The sequence below is a fragment of the Lagenorhynchus albirostris genome, chromosome 1 (genome assembly GCF_949774975.1).
Source record: "Lagenorhynchus albirostris chromosome 1, mLagAlb1.1, whole genome shotgun sequence".
Taxonomy (NCBI): Eukaryota; Metazoa; Chordata; class Mammalia; order Artiodactyla; family Delphinidae; genus Lagenorhynchus; species Lagenorhynchus albirostris.
Window position 1 is genome coordinate 92,652,287 of NC_083095.1, and position 20,528 is coordinate 92,672,814.

Genomic DNA, 20,528 nt, shown 5'->3' on the forward strand with positions numbered 1-20,528 from the left:
AGATCCTAACCCAATGTCCCAAATACACACCACACATAAAACTTCAAATAAACTGTCATTTGTTAGTAGGCCAAGTAGTACTTGAGTTTCTGCATTGGGGAGTCTAAATGCTAGACAAATATAACTTTGAGATTTTTATCTAGAATCTAAGATAGTAATCTAATATGTGACACAGTATAAAAAAACACTGTTCCAAGAAGCAGAAAACATGGGTCATAATCTCCATTCTGCTACTAACTTGCTGCATTACTTTGGTCAATGTTTTAAATCCCCGTGGGCCTCACTATCCCCATCTGTAAAAAATAAGGGTTTGGACCAATAGACACTACAGTTCCTTCCAGCTCTCTATGGCTATAAAAGCTGAATTGAATCCATCTCTTCTTCTTTCACAGAAGAGGTGGTGGAGGCCCAAAGAGCTAAGACCTGCCAGGTCAAGTGTCTGATTGGAAGCACTAAAGCAGACTCCTGCCAGGGTCTGCCATGTGCATGCAGCAGGATACTGTGTTGTGAAGATACCCTGAAGTAAGTATCCCATGAGGACATGAAGAGAAAGACCAGGTTTTTAAATCTGCATAGCTTGTGGTTTCTATTTTACAGGCAGGCCTGCATGGGAAGCCAAATTGTAATGAGGATTGCTTAGTGTGCATGGAATTACAGCAATGGAGCAGGGGAAGGAAAGGAGTCTCTTGATAAGTTGAATGATATTTGAATGAGAACATGTGTTTGCTAAAAGAATTTGAGACACCCTTCCCGGCATGACCATACTGTTGTTAACCATAATTTTAAGAGTGGGATTGGCAAAACTTGCTCTCTATGGTGGTCACTGTTGAGGTTTGCTTCTGTGACCTTCCTTCTCCCTCACTCCCAGCTTTCTTGAAGTATGATTGACAGATAAAAATTGTTTGTACTTAGGTAGTAAAATATGATGTCTTGATATATATATACATTGTGATATGATTGCCACAGTCAAGCAAATTAACATATCTATCACCTCACATTGTTAACCCCCTTTATTTTTGTGGTGAGAACTACTCCCTTAGCAAAGTTCAAGTGTACAATATAATACAATACATAATATTATTATTATCTATAGTCACCATGCTGTACATTAGGTCACCAGAACTTATTCATCTTATAACTGAAAGTTTGTACCCTTTGACCAACACCTCCTTATTTCTTCTACCCTCCCAAGCCCCTAGTAACCACCTACTACTTTCTGTTACTATGAGTTGACTTTTTTTTTTTTTTTTTTAGATTCCACATATAAGTGAGATCGTGCAGTCTTTGTCTTTCTTTGTCTGGCTTATATATCACTGGGCCTAATGTCCTTCGTGTTAATCCGTGTTGTGATAAATAGCAGGATTTCCTTTCCCCATTGAATCATCTTGGTTTCCTTGTCAAATATTATTTGACCATATATATGTGGGTTTATTTCTAGGCTCTCAAGTCTGTTCCATTGGTCTGTGTCTGTTTTTATGCCAGTACCATACTGTTTTGATTACTATAGCTTTGTAATACAATTTGGAATTAGGAAATGTTATGCCTCAAGTTTGGTTCTGCTTGATAATGATTGCTTTATTTATTCAGAGTCTTTTGTGGTTCCATATGAATTTTAGTATTTTTTGACACTCCTTTTCTCTCTTTCATGGCTGACCATCTGATATTCTTTCTTTAGTATTGTTAGTAAATCTGTTTTAGTTGGGCTCTTAAAAAACCCAGAAACTGCTTCAAGTATTTACAATGGGTTTTAATTCAGGAAATCAGTTACACAAGTGATGTCATAGCTTAAAAGCAAAACAAGGAGTAATGATAAAGCAACCCCAAAATTAGCAGTAGCAGGAAACCCCTTACCAGTAGACTAGAACTGTGTTGTCCAGTATGGTAGCCAGCCACACCTGGTTGATGAGCACTTGAAATGTGGCTAGTCTGATCTAAGATGTGTTCTTAATGTAAAATACATGCCAGATTGTGAAGAATTAATATGAAAAAAAGAATGAAAAATAGCTCATTAATAGTTTTTATATTGAATACACAGAGAAATATGTTGGGTTAAATAATATATAGTATTTAAATTCATTTCACCCTTTAATTTTGACTTTTTAAATGTGGCTATTAGAAAATTAAAACTTACATGTATGGTTCTTACATTATATATATATATATGTTTGATGGTGTTGGGCTAGAGAGACAAATGTAGAAGATGACATTACTAAAGCTCAGGATCCAGAACCTCAATGGGCTGAGAACTAGAGGCAGGAAGGAAATACAGCTGTTGCTTGAAATGCCAACCGGAGCCATATAGAAGGGGAAGAGTACCCTGGCTTTACCCTGCCACCCCAATCTCCTGTCAGTGCTGCTGAACCCAACAGGAAGTCACCTGGAAAATGGCAGCCCCCAGGGGTCAATCTTCCTGTAATATGGAGTGGAGTGGGGCAAGGGCAGGGAATGCATCTGAGGGCAAATGGATTCGTTTAGATTACAGTCAGGTCCCAGTGTGTCCTTTTTGTTCATTCACTTATTCAACAAATACTGATTGAGTATTTCAGTACTCAATACTTACTACAGAGACCGTTTAGAATTATTGTCCTGAATTCCTGATCCTTGCTGTTCAGATTCTTTACTTGATTTGGTTCCACATTCCCTCCCTGCCTAGACTGTGGTCTGGATACTTATAACTTCCCTGTCTTTGATCTTTGAGTTGTCCTATTCTCTGTTATGTTCTTCATGTTTCTTTGACAAAGAGTATTTGAACTCATCATCGTATCTTGTTCTGCTAATTCCTAGTGTCTCGTCCTGGATTTTCACTCAGTTCTTTATTCAGTCTTATTTATAGTGCTTATACAATCCCTGGTACCAAATAACCAGCTACTTCCCACAGAGTATCAGCTACTATAGCCAGTCTTGTAAACAATAAGCCTTGTTTCTCCTTTCTTCTTTCTTGCTCCCTCTCTATAATACACCACCACACATGAAACCAGTGGTGAAAAAGCTGACCTCATGACCCATGGCATGAAAAGATACCTAAAAGGAAATATACACATCTTGAGTCTAAGGGTGAATCTTTCTGGCCAAAAGCTAATTCTCATAAAGTGTTTACCTTGGAAAGGTTTACTCTTTAGGCCTGGTAATCACCAGTTTCATAGAGAAATATGTGCTTTTATCATCAATAACCATTTTACCCAGAAATGGCTAAAATGGTTACTGTGTGTTAGGCAATTTTCTAAACAACAGAATACAAGATGAAAAGGTAAAAAACCCCTGGAGGGTAGATATAAGAAAAGATAAGTAATCTAAGGAGTCATGATAACAAGTGGCACAAATAATGAAAGTCCTGGGGGTTTAGGTGAAGAACTCCCTTATGTCACAGAGTGTTTCAGAAAAGAAGGGAACCTGAGCTGGGCTTTTCAAGAAGGCAAGAATTAGATAAACAAAGTGGAAGGATAAAGTTTTCCAGAAAGGGAAAATTGTATACACAATAGGAATATACAGAAGCAGGAATAAATTCACTCTCTATTGAAATGGAGTATATTATGGCCAGGAAGCTCAAGTCTTTCAAGAGTAGTCTTCATCTCAGTGAGACCCCGGAGCAGTATCAACTTGAGTGAAGGACCTTATAGCATTTTTATTAAGATTAACGATATGGCTGGAAAGTGCAGCTTGTTAGGAGGTAGAATGGGAATCTTTCATCGTTAGTACTCGCGACACTACAACATGACTTGGTTCCCACTTTGGACCATAAGCTTCACAAGGGACAATGCCTGACCTGTTCACTGTTTAGTCCCAAGGCATGGCCCAGAGATGCTCAGTGATTCCGTGTTGAATGAATGAATGCCAATAAATGGTGTGATAATGCATGAGTCCCTGGGCTGAGGAGACCCAAGGCAAACATTGATTCAATATTGCTGTATTCCAGAATAGAGTTTAGGGAATTAGAAATGAAGTTACGCATTGTACTCCAATTATTAGGAGAAATCCTTTCAGGGACTTTGGGCAGTGTGTCCTCTGGGTCACAGTTTTACGGGACTTAGGAATCCCAGTGGAAAATTTGGTCAACCTGGCATGTTATTAGGAGATGATAAAATTTATAATATAATTGTCATCACCTATGCCTTTGTAATAGTTTTCTTTATGATAATACCTATTTAAGGCTGATTCTATTAGGTACATCGGATTGAATTTAAAGTTATATTAGATTTCATATCAGAGCTAATATTCCAGAGACCAGATCCTGCAGGCCAAGGCTAGTTCATTAAATTCTGAGATATCAAAGCAGATAAATTATGATCACAGAACCTGGGGAACTAGAAGGATCATTGAAAGTTTCAGGGGAACAGCATTACATGAGGGAGGGTTTTGAGGAAGTCCCAGTTTATTGACTTAGACCCTGGGGAGTGTTGCTGTGTGTCAAATGCGGGCTGTTTGTTAATCCAACACTCTACCATATGGAGGCCAAATGGCTGTTTAGAGTGGGCATTGTCTCTAGAATCAACCAGAGTAGGATTCAAAGCCTAGAGTCTACACATATTACTCTATAAGTTTAAACAAGTGATGGGGGTAAACATAGCGCTTACACCATAGCTGCAAGAATTCAATAAAATAATGCAAGTAAAGCCCTTGCCTGTCACAGAGAAAGTGCGCAGTAAATGTTAGTTCTCTCTGTAAGAACAGTAGAAGTGCACCTAATACACGGGAGTCTTTAGTTTTCCAAAGAGGACACACACCCCCACACACAAAACAAACACACAAAGCTGAACGTTCATTCAGACCAACTGTGTACATGCCCTATTTCCTACGCCTTACCCCAAAACGTAATTCGTTCAACCCTTTACTCCCTTTGATCTTGGATTTATTTGCCCATGAATCATTTTTGTGTATCCTAGTTCCCCAGATGAATGCTTCTTGCTCTGACTCCAGCACAGCTCCCCTGTCCTGGTTTTGCTTCACTGACAAGGTTTTGGCCTGTGTGTCTTGCTCTTCTTAGCATCTGACCTAAGTTTGCCCCCACGTTTCACTTCCATCCTTCCGATGACTCATGGTGGCCTTCATATTACTGCAGAGCTAAAACATATTTCACAGAGAGGAAACAAAGTAAATAGCCTTAAAGAGGCCTTTTGGTTGAGGATGAGAGAACAGAGTTGGAGAGAGAGTTTCCAGAGTGGAAAGGTACACAGAACACACTTCTCCCACAATCCTGTCTGGGGATTGTGACAGTAAATACCGGCTCTGGTGGCAGTAGGATTAGTCAAGGAGCCACTTAATCAGAAAAGCTCTTTACCCTTAAAAATACCGTCCATTTCTCTACTTACAGAAATGGAAAGAAAAAGCTAGTTGTGTGATTCCTCAAATCCCTGAAATTATAGTTTGGGTGCAGATTTTCAAAGTGGTCTCTGCCAGAGTGTTACTTTGATAAGCTGAGAACCAGGCATTCAGCTTTAGGGAAGCCAGGGATTTGGAGGTAAGCCATGGTGGGCCCAGCGCCAGCTCCCAGACTTGTGATGTCTTATGGCATTTACAACTCACTGCCTTCCATTGAAACCATTGCCTCAGAAGAAGGGGATAAGAAAAGAGTGAGCCATCCTAATCAGGGAATTGCCCTAGGCCATTGGGATACCTGCTCTGTTATGGGAAACCCTGCAGTTTGAGCATTGGTATAGTTCAACATGGCAAAGACTGGAGGAAAGTGATGCTAACCATGATTGAAGATTCCACCTCTGGCATCTCATATGCAAAAAAATACAAGCCTGCAAATCTCTCCACCTTTCCACTAACCCCTTTCAGAGTCATTAAGGCAATTTGGGGGCCATGAGAGCTGGTTGTCTGGCAACACCAGGCTCTGTCCACAGAGAGAAAGTTCTTTTTCACAAACCACAATCTTCTTCCTCAGAGCCTCTGCCCAGTCCTCCTTATTCCTGCCAGGATACTGCCTCCTCCACATTTTCTCCACATCCAATAATACAGTTCAGGGAGTCCCCTCTAACATAAAATGTAGTATGTCAGATGGTTTTAAAGTGCCTTAGAGGAAAATTAACCATGATTAGTGAGGTAGAAAATGAGCTGTTACTATTTTATATTAGCGTTGTCTGGGAAGGTCTCTTTGATAAGATGAAAATTGAGCAGATAATTGAATAAAATATCCAGTGAGACTTGGAAGTATTAAAGAAAGATTATTCTAGGCAGAGGGAACAGCCAGTGCAAAAGCCCTGAGGTGGCAGAGTGCTAGGCATGTGTTCAAGGAAAAGCAAGAAAGTCAGTATAGCTGGAACACAACAAATAAGAAGAGTGACAGAAGAGCTCTTGGGGAGCCAGATCACTTAAGGTTTAGAGGCTTTTACTCTGGGAAAGACAGGAAACCATGGGAGAGTTTTGAGCAGAAGAAGGACATGAGCTGACTTGAGTTTTTAAAGGATCACTGCCTGCTGTGTTGAGAATAGACTAGGGAAACAGGAAGGAAAAAAACAGCTAGAAAATTATTGCAGTAATCCAGGTTTGTGATGATAATAGCTTAACCAAGATCATAGCAGTGGATGTAGGTGAGAAAATTGGAACACAAAGACATGCTGAGAATTGGTAGTATTATGGATATATTTTTAAGGTGGAGCCAACAAGAGTTCCTAAAAGATTGATGGTAGGGTATGAGGACAACAGAGGAATCACACAAACGTGCAGGGGTTTTGGCCCAAGCAACTGGATTGATGAATTGCTATTGGTAGAGATAAGGCTAACTGCAGGAGGATAAGAGTTGAGGGGAAAATCAAGAGTTCTGTTTTCAACACATTGAATTTAAATTTGTATTAAACATCTGTGTGGAGGTTTTGAGTAGACAGAAAAGACTTCACATAAGAGGTCCAGGCTGAACTATAATTTTGAGCATTAGTGGTATATAAATGGTATTTAAAGCCATGAAACAACTTGAAATTGTAGATATATAAAGACATCCAAAGATTGAGCCCTGGGGCAGGACAACGTTTAGAGTTCAAGTAGTTGTGGAAGAGTCGCCAAAGGTGACTGAGAAGGAGCAGCCAATGATGTAAGGAGAGAACTAAGAGAGAGTGATGTGCCAAAGCCAAGTAAAGAGACTATTCAAGAAGGAGGAAGGGATCAACTTTATTGAATGCTGCTGTTAGGTCAAGAAAGAGGAGAACTGAGAGATGACTAAAGTGGAAAGTTGAAAAATGGAAGTTGTCCTACAACTAAACATTTGATGTATTTTCTCTTAAAGAAGAAAATTGAAGACCCTAACAGAAATATGTGAGACACATTTATTAATTTACACTATAAATTTGGTGACCAAATTTCCTAAAGACTAAAATTGATACAGCTGGTATAATACTGGAGCAAAATATTTGAAAATAAGATTGTTCTCTAAAACTCAAGCCGTGTAGATAATGACCAAGAAAGAGCCCTCAGCAGAGAGATTGGCTCACTACATTCTGGATGTCTTTCCACCCCACTGAGAATCAGTGACTCATTCATCCATTTTTTCCTTTATTTTATAAAACACCAATACTCATACCTCTCTATTTCTCTATTTTTTCCCCTCTATCTGCCTATCTAACCATCCTCTGCCTACCAACCTACCTATCTACAAAAATAATGCTGCTTTAATAGAAGATAGCCTTAACACATAGTTTTTGCCAGCAAGATCAAAAGATTTTATAACATTTTATTCCTTAATATTTGTAAAGGCTATAGAGGAATATACCACTTTTTTTTGCTGCAAGAACAAGAACCACTTTGAGAAACAACCTAAACCTATCATTAACAGTTTATGTCTCTTTGTATACAGAGATTTGTATTCTTTATGAGGAAGGTCAAGGGTGAGGCATTTCAGAATGCAGTAATAATTGCAACACTTCTCAGAATGACCACAAATTACAGTGAGGATAATGAGAATGTGTTCAGTGGAGTTTGAAGTGCCTAGAGGATGTTTAGGAGGAAAAAATGTCAGGTAGGAAGGGATATATGGATACATGGGTTTGTAGAACAAGATAGAAGTCTATTCTGGGTAAATAAAGTTAAGAGTTTGAGCCATCATAAGATGGGAAAATTTTGGTTTTGATAGAGTCATAGAGATTATAGAGGCACAAAGGAGAAAAGCTGAACAATTATTCTGCTAAATTGTTCAGGGGACCTCCCTCTCTTTCATAACTATGCTTAATCAACATGAAAACATTGTTTTCTCATAAAATGCCACTTTTCATTCCATAATTGTAAAACTAAACTGTGAGAGAAAATAGTGAAAGCAGTTCATCATCAGCCTTCATGTCTCATCAAAGGAATATGCTGAGAAGTCTCTCGTACTCCTTGATGCCTCCTGCCCACGTCCAACTATTTTTGGATTAAAGTTGTTCCACTATCCTGTAAAAGCCTGGGGTATTTTCCTGGGGACATTTCTGGATAGGGATATCCAGAACAGAGTAATCCTTCTCATAAAAACAACAGAGCATATAACCCTCAGAGATGGAGTGTGTCTAGATAATATTTAATTTGTTGTTTCATTTCTTCTGAATCATAATGTGCTTTATTTCCATTTGTAAGCATGGTAAGAGCAGACATGAAATGGCTCTGAAAAAACACTGCTATTTCTCTTTTAAGAGGTTTTTTACTTTCTTCTTGATTTGAACAACGATGACACTATTTGGACTTTCTGTGGTAAAGCTGTTTCTTTTAAAAGTCAGATTTGATTCTACAGACGTTTTAAGTTCAGCACATTACATCTTGCGCTAGCATCTAATTCAAGCTCCTAATTATATAACCATCCTTCCCTGCTTTCATTACCTCTTTTGTGATCAGGACTGGTGCCTTTGTGAGTGTATATATGACACCTATAGCCCAGCATCTTGCAAATCAGATGTATTTTCATAATGAAACTGACTGCCCTGGAAAAATATTAAAAATTCATGTCTTAGTTTTGAATTATTAGAAAATTGAAAATGTATATTTTAATACATTGAGTTGTTTAACATGAATTTAAATGTGTCATTGAACAGAATAGTAGATATACTTCGCCATTCAATTTTTTCTTGGTACTTCAATTCAAAATGTTTTCCTTACTTTTTTTCCAAGAAATGTATTAAAACTTTCCTTATAATTGAAGCAAGGATTGTTTTTTGACCAGGATGAAAATCATAAACAAAATTCACAATATGAGTAACATACATGGAAGTATATTAAGAAAATATGTGTGCTTTTATTTGTGCTGAGATAGAAGATGCTTAACAATTAGAAACCCAGATTACCCAACTGTGCACCCGAAGTTGCTTTGGCATGAAGCCATTCAGGCAAAACAAAAGTTGACAAAATGGTGGGAGTTGGGCAGAAGATGATAGAGGGGATAAATGGCACTTTGCAGTTGCCTTTTTAAGGAGCCATTTTAATGTGTGGACTTTTTCACACAATCCCCAAACAAACCATATTAAAATTTCAACTCCTTTTAATATTGAGAAATATTAAATATCCTTACCCCATCCCTTGGCAAAGAAACTAGTAAGGCACAAAGTAAGGGTAAGGTAGGGTAGGGATGAGGAGACACCCAGACATCATGTAGCAGACACAGTACACATAATCAAGAGACATGTATTTACCAGACTTGCTCATTTCCGAAAAGGCCATCCAGTCATTCTTCACTAAAGGAACTGTCCGTTCTCTAAGAATTTACATGACTGAGTGAATGGTTCAAGTGTCAAATTCTGATTTCTCTTTTAAAGCTATAATGGCAATACTAATTTATTTTATTTTATTTATTTAGTTTTTGGAGCACTTTCTTCTTTTTTTAATTGAGGTATAGTTGATTTTCAATGTTGTATTAATGTCAGGTGTACAGCAAAGTGATTCAGTAATACCTACATATATATCTTTTTTTCATATACTAATTTATTTTACATCAATACATGCAACTTCTGCTTAATAGTGACAACTGGCTTTTTTTTTTTTTTTTTATGGTACGTGCGCTTCTCACTGTTGTGGTCTCTCCCGTTGCGGAGCACAGGCTCCGGATGCGCAGGCTCAGCGGCCATGGCTCACGGGCCCAGCCGCTCCGCGGCATGTGGGATCTTCCCGGACCGGGGCACGAACCCATGTCCTCTGCATCGGCAGGCAGACTCTCAACCACTGCGCCACCAGGGAAGCCCGACAACTGGCTTTTTAAATCTGAAAATGAAGATAGGCATGTATACCTTCTGTGGGCTTCCTGAAATAGATCGTATTTGGGAAAGGGAGGATATTGGGGCAGTAATTCCATCTATTAATATTAGCGTCACTCTCCATAGGGAATCCTTAATTTATACTTAATGATTCTCTCAGTACTCAATAAAACACATATATTAATATTCTTAAATTGAAAGTCTCCTAAGATTGCCTGGGGTTAATGTGTTGCAAATATTTCTTAGTAATTAAAAAAAAGGGAGGAGAAGGTTGTACATTAAATGCCATTTTAATACACTTTGACTTAGTGTATTATTTATTGCCACACCGTGGCAAATGGCTGCCTCCAGTAAATGTGTCGAAATGCCTGTGTAGTCAAAAGAGCCTTGAGAAAGTGACTCCATAAAGTTTTGTTTCAAATGCAAACCTAGGGATCAGAATTAACTTGGACCTACAGAATGTAGCAAATTTTGTTCTTTTCCTCATGAGAATAGTGGATGGAAAGTTTTCTTTTTTTAATTGCTTTAAAGAATGCATGATTGTATCTTTTGGAAACCTCCAGATCAATCTCTTATTTTCTACTGCAGCAAAATATCAGATACTAGAATACTTGAGAAATAGTGAAATATGATTAACTTGTTATTTTATTTTTCTGATGTTTAAGAAATTTTTTTTTTCTGTGCATGGTTGTTTTAATAGTCACTTTAGGAGAAGTAGGTGCAAGGAAACACTATAAAATATATTAGTCCTTTCTTCTGGCTTAATTGAATATTTATTAATTCAATAAGTATTTATTGATCATCTGTTTGCTAAGCAACATTGGATGAAGGACTGTATGTTTTTGCCCTCAAACAGTTCATTGTTTAGTAGGAAGAGAAGGGGATATGAATGTAATTATAGGGTATATTAGTCAAACTAGGCTAACTGTTAAAACAAGCGGTGTTAAATTTCAGTGGTTTAACACAGCCTAGGTTTATTTCTTGGTTATGTTGCCATACACTGGGGGGGGCACAAAGAGGATGGCACAGGGTCTCTGCTCTATGCAGTCATTCAGACTTCTTCCATCTAGTGGCTCTGTCAGTTTTTTGGTCCTCAGAGAGCTCCACCAAATTTTCTACATCTGTCTAGAAGGCCAGGGAAAAAAGAACATGCAGTATACAAGGGAGGTTTCATGGACCAGGCCTGGAGAAGCCATCTTGCCACATTCTGTTGGTCAGAACTCAGTCATATGGCTGCACCAAACTTGAGTGTTTTGATCCAGTTCATAGGACTTTAAAGATGTTTAAAGTATATATATATATATATATATTCGTATATGTCTGTTTTTCTGGGATTTCTGTTGTGATGCATTGGTTTATTTATTCATCCCTGTATCCATACACACTGTCTGTATTATTATTTTTTTTTAATTAATTAATTTATTTATGGCTGTGTTGGGTCTTGGTTGCTGTGCACGGGCTTTCCCCAGTTGCGGCGAGTGGGGGCTACTCCTTGTTGCGGTGCATGGGTTTCTCATTGCGGTGGCCTCCCCCGTTGAGGGGCATGGGCTCTAGGCGTGCAGGCTTCAGTAGTTGTGACATGTGGACTCAGTAGTTGTGGCTCGCAGTCTCTAGAGCGCAGGCTCAGTAGTTGTGGCGCACGGGCTTAGTTGCTCTGCGGCATGTAGGATCCTCCCGGACCAGGGCTCGAACCTGTGGCCCCTGCATTTGCAGGCAGATTCTTAACCACTGTGCCACCAGGGAAGTCCCACACTGTCTGTATTATAAGTCTGGTAGATGGAGACTCCTTACCTTGTTCTCTTTTTACAAAATGATCCTGGCAATTATTGGCCATTTGCTTTTCCAACAAAATTTTTGAGTCACTTTATAAAAGTTCCATGAAAGAGCTTGTTCCATGAAATGTTTTGATTTAAATTGCATTTGACTATCATTTTCTTAGAATTAAATTTGTATCTGATTCACCCCAGACTTTATTACATTGTAGTTGCTCCATAAACACTTTATTGACTAAATGAAAGATGACACTTCTAAGCTTCAGGACAATGAGCCCATTATAAGCATTAACTATGCTCAGAATTGCAAACCAATTTTAAAATTGAGCAAAATAAAATTTAAAATTTAACTGTTGCAGATCCTCTACCATATAATGTAGTCCAAAGATATTATTAGCTTTTCAGGGCACTGAATTTAGTCATTCGGATATTTAACTGTGACAACATATGTAAAATGCCTAGCACATCAATTAGTCTTGTTTTACATGGTAACAGCAGATGGTATGGTTGAATACGTGGTAATTCCCTTTTGCTAGACAACTGTTCTACTTTATTAGCAAAGATCATTAAATGCTACTTTTTTAAAAGTAGCCCAGGGAAACAAAAAAGATCATTAAATGCTACTTTTTTAAAAGTAGCCCAGGGAAACAAAAAAGTAGCCCAGGGAAACAAAAAGTAGTCCAAAGATATTATTAGCTTTTCAGGGCACTGAATTTAGTCATTCGGATATTTAACTGTGACAACATATGTAAAATGCCTAGCACATCAATTAGTCTTGTTTTACATGGTAACAGCAGATGGTATGGTTGAATACGTGGTAATTCCCTTTTGCTAGACAACTGTTCTACTTTATTAGCAAAGATCATTAAATGCTACTTTTTTAAAAGTAGCCCAGGGAAACAAAAAATAAACATTGATGTTTTATTTGTTACTTTAAAAATATTATTTAATACTTATAAAGTTTATTACTACTATTTAAAATCAATTAATTTGAGTGCTAATAGTCCCTAATCAAGCTACAGCTACATTCCTGTATGACTATTTGATTGTTTGCTAAAGTTTAACAGCAACATACATAAAAGTTACTCTTACTAAAACATAAGATTATCTTTTAAATACCTAAAAAATTTAATATAGATCTGTGATGGTGAGCTTTTCCTAAAAGGTAAATGGACTACCAATGTGAGCTAATGAGTAAACTTTAGTATTATGTGAAAAATAGTTTGACACAAAGTATTTTCCGAGGAAAGGAAACACATACCAACTGGTATCCTTACCTGCAAAAGCATATCCTAGTTGAATGACATAATCCCAGGGTTGGAAGTTGCCTTGATAAGATTCATTACTATTTCCTTCCTCTCTCCCCATCCCCCTTCCCCATAATGTCTCTGTTTCTAATCAGGAAGAATAAAGTTCATGGCTGAAAGGCAGTTAGGAAATCCAGATGGGCAGCAGGAAACCACAAGTCTGATTTTCTGTTTATAGGACTAGATAGAGAAGTTGACATAGTCTATTAAATTGATGAGGTCATTAATGGTTCATTCTTTCTCTGAACCTATAGATAGAGGTGAAGGATAAAAAGATTCAGAATATAGACCTAATGTGCTACAGTCACATTACAAGTGGTGAGAGAGATGTGAGTAGATCTCAAGCTCATGCCAGGAAATACTAAACACCACATTTCAAGGTGTCTGTGAGAAAAAAAAAAAAATCCCAACTCCAACTATAATTTTACTTTACCACTGTCCACTATCAGACTGTTCCAGAGGACTGAAAATGACCAGAGCTTGTGCTCAAAAGCACATGTAGGGCTTCTAGACTCTAAAGCAGGCAATTTGGAGTTGTAGCGGATTGACAGAGCATAGCTCTGAAGTAACAGTCATTTGTAAAACTATCTTGAGTTTCTAGAAAGAAACACTAGAAATATTTACCAGGTGGCATTTTGAGTTCTCTCTTGTCTGCCTGAAGCTCAGAAGTAACAGGAATGTGCCACAGCTAGAGAGCAGGCCCATTCTTGGTGTCCTTATAACCCAGAAATCATTTGCACACCCTTCTGCCCCAGCAGGGCTTGGGATGGAGGGGAAGAGCTCGGACCCTGGAGTCAGACAGTTTGGGTTGGATCCCAGCTCTGTTATTTACCAGCCATGTCTTGGGCCCAGGCCCTTGGAATCTCAGTTCTTTGCTCAGTAGTATGGGAATAAAAATATTGATCAGATTGCTGTGAGGATAATATAAATGAAGTAGCTCTTTCTAGAAAAGGCCCCCAGACCTCACATCTCTCACCATTGACTCTCAAGTCCCTAAAATTCCTTAATTGGTCATGACTGTGAGATAAGACAGGGGTGATGCACTAAAAATAGAAATGTATGGGGTGTTGGTGGTAGGGGTGTATGACATTTTCAAACTAGCACCTTGGTCTTCATTTACTTTTGCAAACTAGTTAACCAGTCACTATGCAGGGAATTCATAGGCTAGGACAGAGTATAGAAAAGTTTGGAATATAAAAAGGCATTTAGAAGCAGAGTATGAGGACCTATCAAAGAGGGAGAGCCTGGGGTGGGAGAGTGAGGTGACACTGAAGCGCTTGGGTAAGGAAATGTGAGTCCTCAGGATTAGAAGAGGAGGGTAGTAAAACAAAGTTGGGGTGGAGGTGGGAGAGGAGAGTGACTACGCAGAAATGACACTTGAACTTGGAGTCATCCTTGATTCCTCTCTCTCACACACACCTATAGCCAAATCATCAGCAAATTCTATTTCCAAAGTTTATCCAGCACCCAATCAGTTCTCACCACCTCCACAGTTACCCTGGTTTAAACCATCTTATTCTCATGTCCCAATTACCACAGTAGCTTCCTACTTGTGCTCTGCCTACCCTTCCCGCCTACTGTCTGTTCTCTGAGTGTTCCTTTTAAAACATAACGTCAGATCATATCGCTCCTTGCTCAGAACTCTCTAATGACTTCCTATTTCACTCACAAAAAAATAGTAATAATCCCTAGTCCTCCCCATGGCCTGCTTTCCTGACCCCACATGATCTAGCCCCAGCAGCCCTCTGACCTGTCCTCCTTTGGCCCACTGTGCCCAGCTGCACTGACCTTACTGTGAGTTGAACATTCTTCAGCCTTAGCACATTGGCACATTTTTTCCTTTCTCTGGAACTTCCTACCTCCAGAAATCTACATGACTCACTTCCTCACTTTACTCGGATGTCACTTTCTCATCCCAGAGGCCTTTCTGACCTCCCCTAATATGGCACCTTGCACCCCCATCATCATCTATTCCCCGATGCTGGTCTTGTACCCAACCACACTACCCAGTGACAGCCTGCCATTGGGTTTGCACAGAGACATACAGCCACCTCATTGGAGCATGAGCTGCCACACAGCTCATCTGTGAATCTGAAGCCTTTCCTTTGAGCTGTACTAATCTGTTCTCTGAGGGCCAGGAACTGGGTTCTGTGGACTTCAGATGTCCCTGCTCTGAAATCCATCCAGCAGAGTGGGGTCCAGGGGTATGGCCAGTTCTGAGAAATCCTGGGTAGCATATAAGTGACCAGGAACACATATCTTTTGCAATTTGTTTACTTTACCCTCGCAGAAAGTATTTGCCTGGAGGCCTACCTAACAGAACATCTTAAAAATATTGACCTTAATACACTTCTAAGCAATCTCAGAAAATATTTAAAATAAATGGAGACTAGCAAAACAGTCTCCTCCCAATAGCCAGGGTCTCAGCTATGGAGAAATTCCAGTGGTATTTGAGTCTCAGTGATGGCTGGTTGCTATCAGGTTGGCCAGAATAGCTATTAGTGTAGCGAACGTTGTGATGTGTCACCCAATTCCCACTGCGGGGCAGACACACATTCTCCCAGTGCTGGGAGTGTTGCCTGCTGATGACTCACAGCTGAGTCCCTCTCTGGGCCTTTCCTATAGCCGAAGGGAGCTGTCTGGCCCAGTTACATTCCCTACCTAGGGATAGCCCACACCTGATGACTGGTCAGCATGGAGGCAAAAGGCCTGGTGTCTGTACCACAGTTTGAGATGACTCTAAAAAGCCTTCCCAGCTTCAGAGCTCCCTTTGGGATTGGCCGTGACCTTTCCTGCAACTACTTTACCAAATCTCGCTTTCCTCACTCCCTCACAGGAGGCGTTCTCAAGTGTGCCACCCCATTTACTCCCTGCGTACAAATCTCCATCTCAGAGTCTGTCTCCCAGGGGACTCCCCTTAAGACACTGAAGAAATTCAGTCTAATCATTACAGTGGCCTGAAGAACCAGCCTGCGCCACCTGGGGTCAGGTGATTGCCACTGCGGCTGATTCAGGAACTTGGGGAAATGTATTGACTCTTTTTTTTTTTTAACTTTTTATTTTATATTGGAGTATAGTTGATTAACAATGTTGTGTTCGTTTCAGGTGTACAACAAAGTGATTCAGTTATACATATACATGTATCTATCCTTTTTCAAATTCTTTTCCCAATTGGGTGGTTACAGAATATTGAGCAGAGTTCCCTGTATTGACTCTTACAGACTGTTAATGAGTAGCAAGTGGCAAAGCCAGAGCTCAACCCACACATTCCACTCCAGCTAAGGTTTCAAAAGAGAGCTGGATCCACTCGAAAGGCATGCCACCCTCTCAATGTTCCCACACTGCTTCCAGACTGACCTTTCAGTTCCTCACACAGGGTGAGCTCTCTTCTGACTCAGGGCCTTTGATTTTGCTGTCACCTGTATCTTAGAAGTGTTTTCCTGGAATCTTGGCTTGACTGGCCTCTTCTCAGCCTCAAAGTTTCAGCTTAATGCTGCATCCTCAGGGAAACCTTTCTGGAATGCCCATAACCAAAGTCATTTCCCCCACTCCATTTGATACCCATTCATCCCAGATCCTTGCTTATTTCTTTCAGTGGTTTTCATTTACCCTAAATGTTCTTGTTTGTTTATGTCTCCTACATAACTGTTTTTAAAAATTTCTTCTCTCCCCCTACAGACTGCAAGCTCCATGAATGTAGAAACGATCTAGCTCACTGCTGTATCCACAGCGACTGGAATGGCACCAGACATATGGTAGGTTTTCAGTAAATGCACTGGATGAAAACATGAACATCCTTTTCATTCTTTAGTCTTCTCTCTACACACTACAAGAAGCTATCTGAGCCAACGTACAGACACACAAGCTCTTATACAAGGAATTGGCTGGAGCCAAACGACAAGGTCTGGAGAGAGGTTTGTTTCTACTCTCTGTGTTTATAATGCTGGCTTTGAGGGTTGGTGGGGGTGGAGATGTGTATAATATAGGAACAGACAAATTGCAAAACCAAGTATTGAGGATGGGAGTACGAGTCAGCTGGGAGTTTCTACTTGATGCCATGTGAAGTTGAAATGCAGGTCCTCTTGCAAGTTCATGTGGATGTTGGAAGAATTGCTTTTCTTACATCTGTAGAACTCAGAGCCAGCAGGAGGAAGAGAAGCCCTGCTGTCTGGAGTCTCTGAGGGACAGACTGACTTTCCTGGAACAGTTCATGTAATGAAAATGAAACTTACGTTGTTCACCCTTTCTAGCTGGGACTCAGAGTAGAGCAGTCTTTGGAGCCTCAGAGAAAGTTCTGGCTGACCAGCTGTGAGCCCAGTGAAGGAATGGCTAGAAGCAAGACAGCTGTGTCTGTTCTTGATGTGAGCCTTGGAGGCCCTGCAGGAGTAGGGCTCATGCTCTTATACATGAGCTGGCTCCCCACCAGACCTACCACACTTGTACGGCCCCTGCAAAAGTGGCAAGGTGCTTAAACCTGTATGCATCCTCCCAGTCTGTATCCTGGCCAGCCTCTGCTGGAGAGCCATAGCATCATGAGGAGATACCTGAGTCAGAAGAGAGCCTGGGGCTTATCCCCTGCAGTAGTTTTTAAGCTGGGTCCTCTGCTTTAACCAGAACAGCTTCACTTTTCATCTCTTTTCTCCATTTCACTTGAGAAAGGCAGTATATTTCTAAAGGAATTAGAAACTACCAAACATATAATTCTGTTGTGTTAGAGTTGAGGAAATCAAAATCCCAAGAGGTGCAGTGAGGAGCTGTAGTCCTAAAACAACTAGTGACAGAATCAAACTATGACTTGTGGGTGTTGTGTCTTCAAACCCAGCTCCATTTCTCAACCTCCTGCATTATTGCTGTGCCAGTCATTTTATATGGCCTTCTTTGTTACTTAACCTTCCAGAGCCAGTTCTACCCTCTTCCCGGGCATGACTCTTCCCTTCTGGAGTTCCAGAAAGAGGCACAACTATGGAAAAAGTAAACACGTCCAACCCCACACTCCTCTGTCCCCGTAGACTATACCCCATCAGCGTACACCATTTGGTTTCTCAGAGCAGCACTGCTGAAAGCCATTCTGTCTAACTAGGGTTACAGGTGAGTAAAGATGTGATTGCTCTCAAACCAAGTCCACTCGGTCCATAGAGTCTGCTCTTTGACCTTTGTCCCCTCCTACCCCTTTTTTTGAGGGGCGAGGGGGAGATGGTGGTGAAATTACAGGGAAAGGGGGATGTATTAGTTAGTTATTGCTGCATAACAAGTTAATGCAAATTTAGCAGCTTAAAACAATATGCAATTATTATCTCACAGTTTGCATGAGTCAGGAGTCAAGGCAAAGCTTAGCTGGCTCCTCTGCTTAGGGTCTCACAAGACTGCACTCAAGGGGCTGCAGTCTCACCTGAGATTCAGGGGTCCTCTTGCAAGTTCATGTGGATGTTGGAAGAATTGATTTTCTTACATCTGTACAACTCAGAGCCAGCAGGAGGAAGAGAAGCCCCACTGTCTGGAGTCTCTGAGCTCAGGGAAAGAAGAAGCCCTCTTTTAAAGGACTACCTGGTTAGGGCAGGCCCATCTAGGATAATCGCCTTTTAATTAAGTCAACGTCAAACTGTTTAGGAATTTACTTTCATCTGCAAAATCCCTTCTATAACACAACATAATTATGGGAGGGATACCTCATGCCCATCACCATATCCTATTAGTTAGAAGCAAGTTGCATATCCTGTCCACACTCCACAGGAGAAAGGTACATGAAGGCATGGATACCAGGAGGCAGGGATCACTGGAGTAATCTTAGAATACTGCTACCACAAGGGGATTATTAGAAGGATAATAAAAAATGAACAAAGGTTAATTCAGGATGAGGAAATGGAGGCTCAAAATGGTGAGAAACGTACTCATGGTTACCTCATTGCAGAACCAGTTTTCTAATCTGGAGTGTCTGAAGCCAGGGCTTATTCATTTACCCTCTACTTCCTAACTCATACATTTGAAAAACAAATGAAGGCTGCTGTGAGGTTCAATGGCAAGAAACCTGGATAGGCAACAAGAGACCTGTTTTCTCTTCCAAATTTATCATCTAACTAGCTCGATATAACCTTAGTCAGCTCCTTAACTCTATGTCTCATTCTTTCCTCCCAGTAACCCACCTGATTTTTGTGAGCATTAGCAAAAAGTGTCAGGCATTGCAGATAGTAGGTAGCTATAAATGCTCATTAAACTAAAATGAAAGGTAGCTGTTTTAAGTGGAAGGAGGTTTACCAGTTGAACCTCTTCTCCTTCTGCCAAGTGTGATCTCGAGTGCTATGAGTGTTGGTATGATTGGAGGAAGGAAGAGGATGATGGAAAGGCAAAATAAATGTCCCCAAGATATTGCTGCCCTTCTCTCTTTCTCCTGAAAGCCAAGGGGACACACTGGAGCAATTCTGAGCAGACCAGTTTTCGGATCAGATTTCTGTTTTAGGAACCTTGCTCTGATAGTGGAGAGAAAGAGAAGACCAAATAGGGAGCTGCTGCAGAATTCTGGGCTAAAGATCATGTTCACCTGGGTCAAGGAGGCGAGAAAGGAGATGGAGAGGTAGGGGAGAGCTTCTGTAGATATTTAGGATACAGAATCTAGGACTTTGTGGTCATTTATATGTGAGGAGTAAGATAAATAAAGAGCCTAAAAGGAAGTCTAAGAGTTCCTTAAGAGTCAGGAATAAAAGCAGCAAGGTGGTTCCTCTGAGAAGATGACAATGCTCATTATTGTCACTGTCTCCCTCTCACATGAGCTATAGCTTCTCACTGAGTCAGTACGAAAAGGGGGCTTATCAGAGATGTGGAAGCAGGTAAGGTGAGCACATCTAAGGCTGGGTCCTGGGGGCCATTGTTCCCATTAGCCCTGAATGCTGGAACTAGGAGCAGCATCACCTGGGAGCTTGTTAGAACTTGTTCCACCCAGACACCTCCTAAATTATAAACTAGGTATGGGGCCCAGCAATCTGTGTTTCAACAGGCCCTCCTGGTGATGTCTATGCATATTAAAATTTGAACATCATTCTAAACAAGTCATTTTGTCTGAAAATATGTCCATTCATAAAACCGCTGGGCAGTCAGGCAAAATGGATGTACAACCAGGGGCCTATGAAATGGGCCAGGATTCAAGCTGAAGAATGGTTGGCTAGACATTGGCAGTGAGGAAAAGGCTTACCTTCCTTCCCCATCTGAAGATACCAAGTGAGACCTTCCAAAGTCTCGAGAGAAAGATGCCTCTGATACATATTCTGTTTGCCTTTAGTCTTGCTCAAAAGAAAACATTTTCAAAGGAAAGAAGA

General features: G+C 40.3%; 1 long non-coding RNA gene across 1 annotated transcript in view; it reads left to right on the forward strand.

Annotated features, from left to right (window-relative positions):
* The first annotated feature begins 397 nt into the window (after positions 1-397).
* The window catches only part of LOC132531369 (uncharacterized), a 40,874-nt gene continuing 20,743 nt past the window's right edge, over positions 398-20,528 (forward strand). Inside the window, exons 1-3 of the long non-coding RNA XR_009544075.1 lie at positions 398-522; positions 16,900-16,976; positions 18,119-18,309. This is a non-coding gene — a long non-coding RNA (uncharacterized LOC132531369). The remainder of the gene's footprint in view (positions 523-16,899; positions 16,977-18,118; positions 18,310-20,528) is intronic.